A 10,146-nucleotide genomic window follows, 5' to 3' on the forward strand; every position below is an offset into this window, starting at 1 on the left:
CCACCAGCCCTACGGATAGGAGATGATCTTATGATGTAGGGTAGGTCACATTTTGGATGTATAGTGACCTACCTTTGTATATTAATCCACATATATATATATATATATATATATATATATGCTTCTTTGTCTCAAACATGTTATCTTTAATGCCTAAAACAATGTGTATTTTGATTAAAGTTAATACATTTGGTAGATGTACATGTATGTTCTGAATTTAATTTCCATGTGATTGATTTCTCAATGCTCCATGATTAACTTGATACATGTGTGACTTAATAAAAATAAAATATTTAATCAAGTACTACATTGATGATAGAGAAGAAATATGTGTTAAGCCTAAGAATCATATAAGTAACATGATACAATTCTACTTAACACATAAAGACATTGTATAATATGTCATCATAATGAAAATGTAAATCTTTTGCAAATTACATAAATGAATTCAAGACAAACCATAGAGTAAAGAAACACGCTTGTCAGGAACGAAGCAATATAGATTAAACAAAACATCATTTAATTCTATTTGCTCTAACAAAGATATGCTAGCATATTATCCAATTTGAAGAAATAAAAAAGAAGATAAATGAAATAAAAGATAGGAAATGAGGAATTAAGCATAGTATCTATGCAAGTGCATAGCATTTATAGGTTCTTTAAGAGGCGTACTGTCTACACCCGCTATTTTATAAGAACCTGATCCATAATCTTCAATAACGATATACGGTCCAAGCCAATTAGGACTAAATTTTCCCTTTTCTTCAGGTAAGGCATTCACATTGCGTTGATTCTCATAGAGAACTAAGTCACCTACTGAGAAAGAACGTTGAATAACCTTATCATTATAGCTTCGTTGTAGAGTTTAGTGATATGCTTGAATATGCTCAAGAGCATTTATACGCTGTTCATCAAGCATCTCAAGCTGTTGAAGTCTTTGTTCTCTATAAGCATCATCATCTACTATACCTTTGAGAGAAACGCTAAGTGATGGAATTTCTAATTCTAAAGGCATAATAGCATCAGCACCATAAACAAGATTATAAGGGGTGGTTCCTGTAGCAATTCGTACACTCGTTCGGTAGGCCCAAAGAGCATAGATTAGCTGAGTACTCCAATCCTTACCATGCTTATTCATGGTTTTGTGAAGAATTTGTTCAATTATCTTATTGGATGATTCGGCTTGACCATTTGATTGAGGATAGTATGGTGTAGAAAATCGATGTTTGATATGATACTTCTCGAGGAATTTCTTCACGTCCTTGTTCTTAAATGATGTCCCATTATCGGAGATTATAGTGGAAGGTATCCCAAATCGAGAAATAATGTTTTCTAGAAGAAATCGACAAATCACTTCAGCAGTAGTAGAGCGAAGGGGAATAGCTTCTACCCACTTTGTAAAGTAATCTGTTGCGGTTATAATGAAAGTATGTCCTTGAGATGAAGGAGGAGAGATTTTACCGATAAGATCTAGCCCCCATGCAGAGAAAGGCCAAGAAGCTACATGAGAACGAAGTTCTTGGGCAGGAGCATGAATCAGATTATTGTGTTGTTGACATTGATGACATTTCTTAACAAATGAAAAAGAATCCTGCTGCATAGTTTGCCAATAATATCCCATACGAAGCAACCTTTGAACCAAGGATTTGCCTCCAAAATGCCCCCCATAGGCACCTGAATACGCCTCTTCAAGAGAAATAGGGATTTCTAATTTGTTAAGACAGCGAAGGAGAATACCGTTATAACCCCTTCGGTAAAGAACATTAGAAAGAATGATATATCTAGCGGGCAGCTTACGAATTCTAGCCCTAGTGTTCCTATTGGCGGAATCAGGAAAGGTACCATCAGTCAAGTATCTTACGATATGCAAATACCATTCATCTGAGTCTATAAAGTCACAACATGTCACCAAGCTAGAATCATCTACAAGAGCTGGAGAAATAAGGTTGTGAATAACAAATTTAAGATCAACCACGGGGTCCTCTAAAGATACAAGAGAAGCCACACATGCCATTGCGTCCGCATGTCGATTATCTTTTCGAGGAACAGGTTCCATGGTCTAAGAATCAAATTTTTGTAACAAAGAGATAACAAGGTCTTTATATTGTGATAATTTGTCTTGTTTCGCTTGATACAGTCCTATTACTTGTCTTATAATCAGTTGAGAATCTCCAAAAATATGTATGTGTTTTACATTCAAAGCCAAGGCTGCCTTTATTCCTGCTATAAGAGCCTCATACTCAGCAATGTTATTGGTACATAGGAAATTGAGACGATAAGATAAGGGAATGGATTTCTTTGTAGGATAAATCAGAACAACACTTGCCCCCGATCCCGTACGACACTTAGAACCATCAAAGTATAACTCCCAAGTTTCATCTTTCTCTGTACAAAGAATGAAGTCGTCAGGAAAAGACTCAGGGTTAGGGAAGGAGAAAGGTGAAGGGGCCTCAACTAAGTGATCGGTCAATGCTTTCCCTTTAATTGCTCTTTGTGAAACAAATTTAAGGTCAAATTCAGTTAACATCATAACCCACTTAGCTAGGCATCTTGATAAATCAGTTTTAGAGAAAAGATGCTTCAACGGATCAAACTTTACCATGACGTGGACTTCTGAATTTAAAAGATAATGTCTCAATTTCTGAGTCGCAAACACCAAGGCCAAGCATTGTCTTTCTATCGTAGAATATTGGGTCTCATAATCGAGTAAGGTATGACTTATATAATAAACCGGACACTCCTTACCATCTTTCTCATGTTGTGCCAATAATGCTGCGAGAGCATGAGAGGAAGTAGTTGTATATAAAAGAAAGGGTTTAGAAGGTTCGGCGGGTTGAAGGATAGGAGGACTAGCCAAATACACTTTTAAATCTTCAAATGCTTGCTGACAATCTTCGTTCCATTGAAAGGTGATATTCTTTTTGAGAAGTTGAGTAAAAGGAAAAGTACGATCAGCAAGTTGAGATACAAACCTACGAATAGCTTGAATCTTTCCTTGTAAGCTTTTGAGTTGAGACACATTTCTAGGAGGTGGCATGTTGACAATAGCATCTATTTTCTTAGTATCCACCTCAATCCCACGATGCGAAACTATGAATCCTAAGAGTTTTCCACTATCCATACCAAAAACACATTTTCGGGGATTCAAGCGCATGTGATATTTACAAATCCTTTCAAAGATTTGATGAAGGATCTTAATATGATCTATGCAGAGAATAGATTTGGCTAAAATATCATCAACATAATCTTCTAAAATCTTATGCATGTAATCATGAAAGATAAGGGTCATCGCTCATTGATAAGTTGCGCCGACGTTTTTAAGTCCGAAAGGCATCATTACCCAACAAAACGTACCCCAAGGAGTGGTGAAAGCAGTTTTGAATTGATCTGGAGGATTAATGAAAATTTGATTGTATCCTGAAAAACCATGCATGAAGGATAACAAAGCATGTCCTACTGTAGAATCAACTATCATGTCAATGTTTGGGAGGGGAAAATCATCTTTCAAAGAAGCTTTATTTAAATCTCGAAAGTCAGTACACATTCTTATTTTATTATCCGATTTAGCCACAGTGACAATATTTGAAATCCATGGGGAATAATCAATAGGGCAGATAAATCCAGCCTCCAATAATTTTTTAATCTCAACCTTAACAAGCAAAGCTACCTTAGGATTCATTTTTTGAATCTTTTGTTTCACAGGCTTAGCATCAGGAACTAAGACAATATTATGACTGACAATCTTAGGATCTATACCAGGCATGTCAAAATATTTCCAAGCAAAGATCTTAGGGAATTCACACAATAAATCTTCATATTGTTTTTGTTCTTCTTCGTCCCGACATTTTCCAATTTTAATAACTTTTTCTTCATTGCAAGGATCCATCTTAACATCAATGGTGTCACTTATAAGAAGATTACTTTGTTGAGGAGTATCCTTTAACTAAGGAAATTCTTTCACAATCTCATCGTTATCAATCTCTTTTCCAAAATAGGCTTCAGTGTTCAAACAATAAGGGAATCCCCTATTGTGATGATAACGAGGAAGAGTATGATATGCTCCTAAAAACTCAGCTAAAGCCTCATCGGTAGGAAAAACATCCAAAGCACAGGCACACGAAGGATCAATATACTCAGAGTGTCTCATTGGTAAAGATGTAGAAATAACATTAACACTAATGCATGGTCTTTTAGAAGCTTTAGTACATTTGCAGGGATTATAACCAAGTCCAAAGGCATAATCATAAAGATTATTCTCTAGAGGAACCTTTATCCCTTGTTCGTGAGTGCCACAACCATTTCCATGATACCCATGCTTAGCTAGAATACGAAAACCACGACCATAACGATCAGCCATTTCAGAAAGAGAAGGTGGTTTTTCATAAGACAAAGAATCAAACCCTTCAGAATTAGAAGTGCGAGGAGAAGAAGTTTGAGAAGCGGCCACGAAATTATTGCTCATAGGTTTAGGTAAGATTGATTGATTTTTAGCTTCTTCCTTCTTTTCAACTTTAAGCTCTCTAGAAGGAACCTTATATTCACCTACAAAGGTGGGATTAAAATCAAGAGATCCCCAATCGTCTTCTGCAAGAACTTTCTCAGGATCAAAATCCTTCTTATGTGTAGATTCAAGTCGAGAAGAATCTTCTTCAGGAGCTCCAGACTCATCCAAAGAATTTTGATCATCAGAGAGCGAGGATTCATCGATAGGTATCTTGTTTAAAGAGTCATCACTAGACGAGGAAGGCTTAGAAGAACCCCCTTTGGAAGTAGATGTTTGCAAACAAGCTTGGAAATTAGTATCACCTATCAAGGTATATGTCTTATTGTTATAAATAAATTTAACTTGTCTATGCAATGTAGAGGGGACAGCTTGCATACTATGAATCCAAGGTCTCCCTAATAGCAAGTTGTATGTTAGATTTCCCGACATAACATGGATAGGAGTAGGCAAAGTAACAGGCCCCATTGTGATGTGTAAGGTGATAATACCTAATGGAGTTTTAGCCACATTATCAAAGCCTCGAATGGGACGGGAGTCAGGCTCAATTAAGGATGTATCCACATTCATCTTTGGCAAGAGATTAATGCTACACACATTAAGACCAGAGCCATTATCTACTAGTTTTCATCTTATAGCAGTATCATTTATGATAACCACAATCATCAAGGGATCATATTGATGTTGAATTTCACTAGTAGGCAACTCATCTTGAGTAAACACAATATGAGCTTTAGGATTCATCACAGAGTTAACCAAAGACACTATATTACTAGATGTATTCGGTGGAGGAACATTCAAATCTTTCAAGGCATCTTGTAACATTCCGTGATGAGCAAAAGAAGTTTGAATCAAATCCCAAAGGGATATCTTAGCAGGGGTAGCTTTAAGTTGTTCTATGAGATCATATTCCTTACTAAGAACTTGTGAAATACGTGGAGCTTGCAGAAGAATTGGTTGAGGATTAGGAAGAGAAACTGGAGTAACAAGAGGAGGATTAGGCTACCTGTTATTTCTAGTATGATAAGTATGGGCAACCACATGATAACTCTCTCTAGTTAATTGCTTGGCATAACTATAAGGACTTATAGGTTTTCTTCCTTGCACAGTGATGATAGGTTTATTTGGAGTAAGAAAGGAATCATACCCCCCTTGGACAGTAAGGAAAGGTGATTTAGGAACTTGAAAGGTGGGAGAAGGACAAGTACCTTGGACTTCAAAGAGAGGCTTATTATGCTCATTTGGGTTTATCATGTTAACTAATTTAGAAGTTTTGTTCTTGTTTAGAGATTTCGATAAAGCCACAAAGTCATCAAGAGCATCATCCAACAAAGCATGATCATATGTATTAAAAGGTTTATCTTTTGATTCAAAAGGAGACATCTCCTCATAGAGGGGATTATTGAAAACAACCATGTTACTAGATTCAGTGGAAGAGTTGATAGGAATGTACCCTTGAGAGGAATCATTCAACTTATCTTTCTCATCACAATGAAATGGCATAGTAACAAGGTTTATGAGTTTTTGGTAAAATGAAGGTTTGGCCTCTTTAGGATTCAAAAAATCATCTAAAGCTTCATCTAATTCATCTTGGCTATACTCATAATCGGCATAATTGCATACATCATCATAAATATGAACATCTTGCAAATAAAAATCCGACATTTTGCAAAAAAAGTTGCATAAAACTTAGACACACAATGCAAAGAAACAAAGAAACACACTCTTTTTTTTTCTTTTTCTTTTTTTGAAAATGAAACTTAAATGAAACACACTAAATCTAGATCTAGATCTAACAAATGCAATGCGAGAGAAAGAAATAATAAGTTTCACATCGGGTTCACCAAAATGTGTAGGGGAAAAAGCGAGACTAGGCTAACATGTCCTAATCCTACCTTTTGACACACATTACGGAATACGAAAGAGCCTAGAGGTATCACACAATTGGCTGCTTCTTTTTGGCGAAAGAGAGAGCCACAGGCTACCTATTAGGGTTTCTATTCCTTTGTTGTAATTGAAAGGTAAAATTATGCAAGTTCAATTCCTAACCCCAAAATGCAAGTATGAACTAATAAAAGGATTTCAGAATTGAACTTAAACAATGGAAAGCTACAAACACAAGGACAAGACAAGAATGTAGATGCATACCCGGAGTTAAAATCTGAGTGAAAATGTTCGAGACGGGGGCGCGGGCGCCACTGTCCTGATTCTGTTCCTGAAACTGCACCTAAAACTACCACTTTGCAACCTGGAAAACTATCGGAAATGCTAAAAATTGCTGTCTGTCAGGAGGACCAGGGTGCCTAGCGCCTCTGTCCTAGGGACCAGGGCACCTAGCGCCCCTGTCCTGGTAGGACCAGGGCACCCCATGCCCCTGTCCTAGTTTTCTCCTCTGAAACTTGGTGTATGGTTCAGTCTCCGTCTGCTTCTTTCGGATCTGCAACTTGCGGTGTCGTCTGAATCTCAAAATCTACACTTATATCTAAAAAGGTGTTTGGGCGGCGATATAGGGTTTTGCCTTAGTCAAACCCCCACTTCGGTGATTTCCACCTCCACGAATAGCCAAGTTGTATTGTAAAAGTAGTGTGTGTGTAGACCTTGTGTGTGTGCAAGATCTAAAATGCAAGTAAGCAAACTAGAGCAACCTAGAAAGTAAACCCTAATTGCTTGTAAATGACAATGTAAATGCTCCAAATCAAGATGTAGAGTGATCTAAAGCATGAATACAAATGATGTAAGGAAGCTTATGCAAAGACATGAAAACAACATGAAATCATACCCAACCCCAAGGGGGGGGTACAAGCCAATTTTCAGTCGGTGATCCCTTATTGCTCTTCAATTTCTTCAAAGCCCTAAATGGATGAACGAAATTGATGGATCCTTGATGGATGGATGTTGAATGTTGTTGAAGTCTCCAAAGATCTGCTCTTTCGTTGCATAGAAGGTTCCTGAAAACAAAAATTTGGATCCTTTCAAATGAAGAAAGAGAGCTCTTATATATGAAACCCTAGGTCTTAATTTCAACTTTTGGCCGACCTAGAGATTGAATATCCCACCAATTTCTTGGGGTTAAGCTTTATTTTATGATTGGATCGCGCTCCTAAAATTTCAAGAAAAATGTCCAGGACCATGTGCACTCCGGGCGCCATGGTCCTAGCAACTTTTCACCAAATTTTCAGGCCCGTCGGATATGATGATTTTAGAGAGAATCCCGAAGTTACAGGTGATTTCGAGATATTTTGACCCTCGAAATCAAGCCCCCAAGTTCAAAATAGGACCTAATTAGGGTTTTTGATTAAATGATGTATTGGAGGAATAAAATGAAAGGGGAACACTTTAATGAAAGGGCCCACCTTTATGATGTGGAGGACGATGAAATAGGACCTTAGACCTAATTAATTTGATTAATTAAGTGCTAAAGGGGACATGCAATGCAAAATGCAAACTGCCCCAAGGCGGGTGCTAAACAAGGTGTGAAATTGTACTGCTTTAGCAAGTGCATACAATTTACGATGCTACATTTAGCCCTCACTTTAACGGTCATATGAGTACTACGTGCATATGCAAGCTAAAGTACAGGAAAGTAAACATTATTTGAAAAAGGATATATCCATAAGTCTGTCTAACGAAGCCCCCAGCGGTATCTGCAGTACACAGTTTGGAACCGCACCCTACAAAACACACGTTAGATCACAAAATCACCTAATGCCTACTAAGGAAAGTGATGAAATTTGTGAGTAGCTATATGCCCCCCCCTATTTCAGCTTGCTTATTAGGGAGGTGAAACAGGGTAGCATGTTTACTTATGACAAATTATGTGAGCAATTATTGATGAGAGATGTTCACTAAAAAGGCTTCATCAGAGCACATTTTGGAACATCCAAGGAGTAAGGGAAGGAAAATACAATTCCTACGCAACAAACGGTTCGAAAATCACATCTCCCAAACTCAAGTTATGATGAAATGAGTGAGAGAGGAAAATTAGGGTTTTGAAAGTAAAGGTAAAGAAATGAAAGTATATACCTTGAAAGTGACTATTGCATTTGTCACTTTGTTGATTTCTGATTATTGTTCATTGCAGCAGAGCCCACATAGCCATCATCATGCCTTCAGGATGACCGAAGCATCCCACGAGGATTGAGATCATGCGACAGGCCGTGATCGACAACGAGCCACTGGACGAGCTGAGTTGTCTGAACTTTGACTTTGACTTTCTGCATTTCTGTTGACTCTAGTTTTCTGTGATCGAATGTGGGCCCTGGAATCTGACCCTGGGTCCCACCCAGGGCGCCATGGTCCCATCAGGGCGCCATGGTCCTTTCAGGGCGCCATGGTCCCTGTGGGGCGCCATGGTCCTCTCAGGGCGCCATGGTCCTAATCAGGACTTGGCGAGGGTGAGCTTTCGATGTTCGATAGTTTTTGCTTTTGTCATAAATGATTGTGATGATTGATTACTGATTACACTGATGTTTTCTACATTGCAGGGTCTGCCATACATGAGAGAGCATACGACAGGGCAGATTCTTCACAGTTTGCAAGATCAGATTCCCCGGCTGACTCAGGCAGAGAGAGACACATTATCTATAGTAGGTTTGTGGTCTATGATTCTTATGCCGACCATTCGACTTCATCCTACGATGCTGATGGCACTCATGGAGCGATGGGATCGTGACACATGTACATTCCAGCTTCCAATAGGGGAGATGACAGTGACACTTGAGGATGTGTACCGCATACTTCGCCTACTGATCAGAGGAGCTACCATGACATATGCGACCGATCGGTCAGTAGAGGATCATCAAAGAGAGCAGGTGTACTGCATAGGGAGAGTCATGCCAAGTGAGACGAGAGGTTGCATCATGGTCAGTTGGCTCTTACATCCTACAGGAGAGGCGCCCCTCATGAGACGTCTTATGATTGCCATCATTGCACTAGCCGTCTGCCCTAATGGGCGAGGTACACACATGCATGGGGGTCTCACATGGTGCATCAGGGCTATGGAGAGACATAGGAGAGTATACGCCTGGGGTCGGAGTATGCTTGCACATCTCTATCACGACCTCGAGGAGTATGTTTTCAGACAGGGTTGCAGCTTGATGACATGCACACTTCTGCAGGTGTGGATATTCGAGCACTTTACATGCACCAGGCCTGTCGGCTATCCGATGAGTGCGGCTAGCGAGCGACCTAGGGTATTTGCTTATCCACTTACCAACAACTGGAGATTTGGGGATCTACTGTATTGGAGAGTGACATTTGATAGATTCATAGCTGAGGTGATTGTATGGAGACCATATCTTTGGATGCACAGATGGGATGGGATGGAGAGATAGTTAGCATGCTTACAGAGGAACCGCCTACTGAGACGATGATATCCACACATCATAGTCCCATTCTACTTTGATCAAGTACGGAAGCAGTTTGGGCTAGAGCAGTGTGTTCCAGCCGATGTACCCATCTACACCCGACACTCACGAGTCCTTCCCAGACCCAGAGCAGTAGCGAGACCTACGATAGATGATATCGAGATCATAGATATAGAGGGGTCCGACTAGGATGTGGTCACTGATTATGCTGCAGATCCTGGGGCACAGCGCAGGTATCTCTCATGGTTTGTGAGGACATACTCGGGGCCTATCTTTCCA

This window comes from Cryptomeria japonica, chromosome 6 (genome assembly GCF_030272615.1).
Source record: "Cryptomeria japonica chromosome 6, Sugi_1.0, whole genome shotgun sequence".
NCBI lineage: Eukaryota > Viridiplantae > Streptophyta > Pinopsida > Cupressales > Cupressaceae > Cryptomeria > Cryptomeria japonica.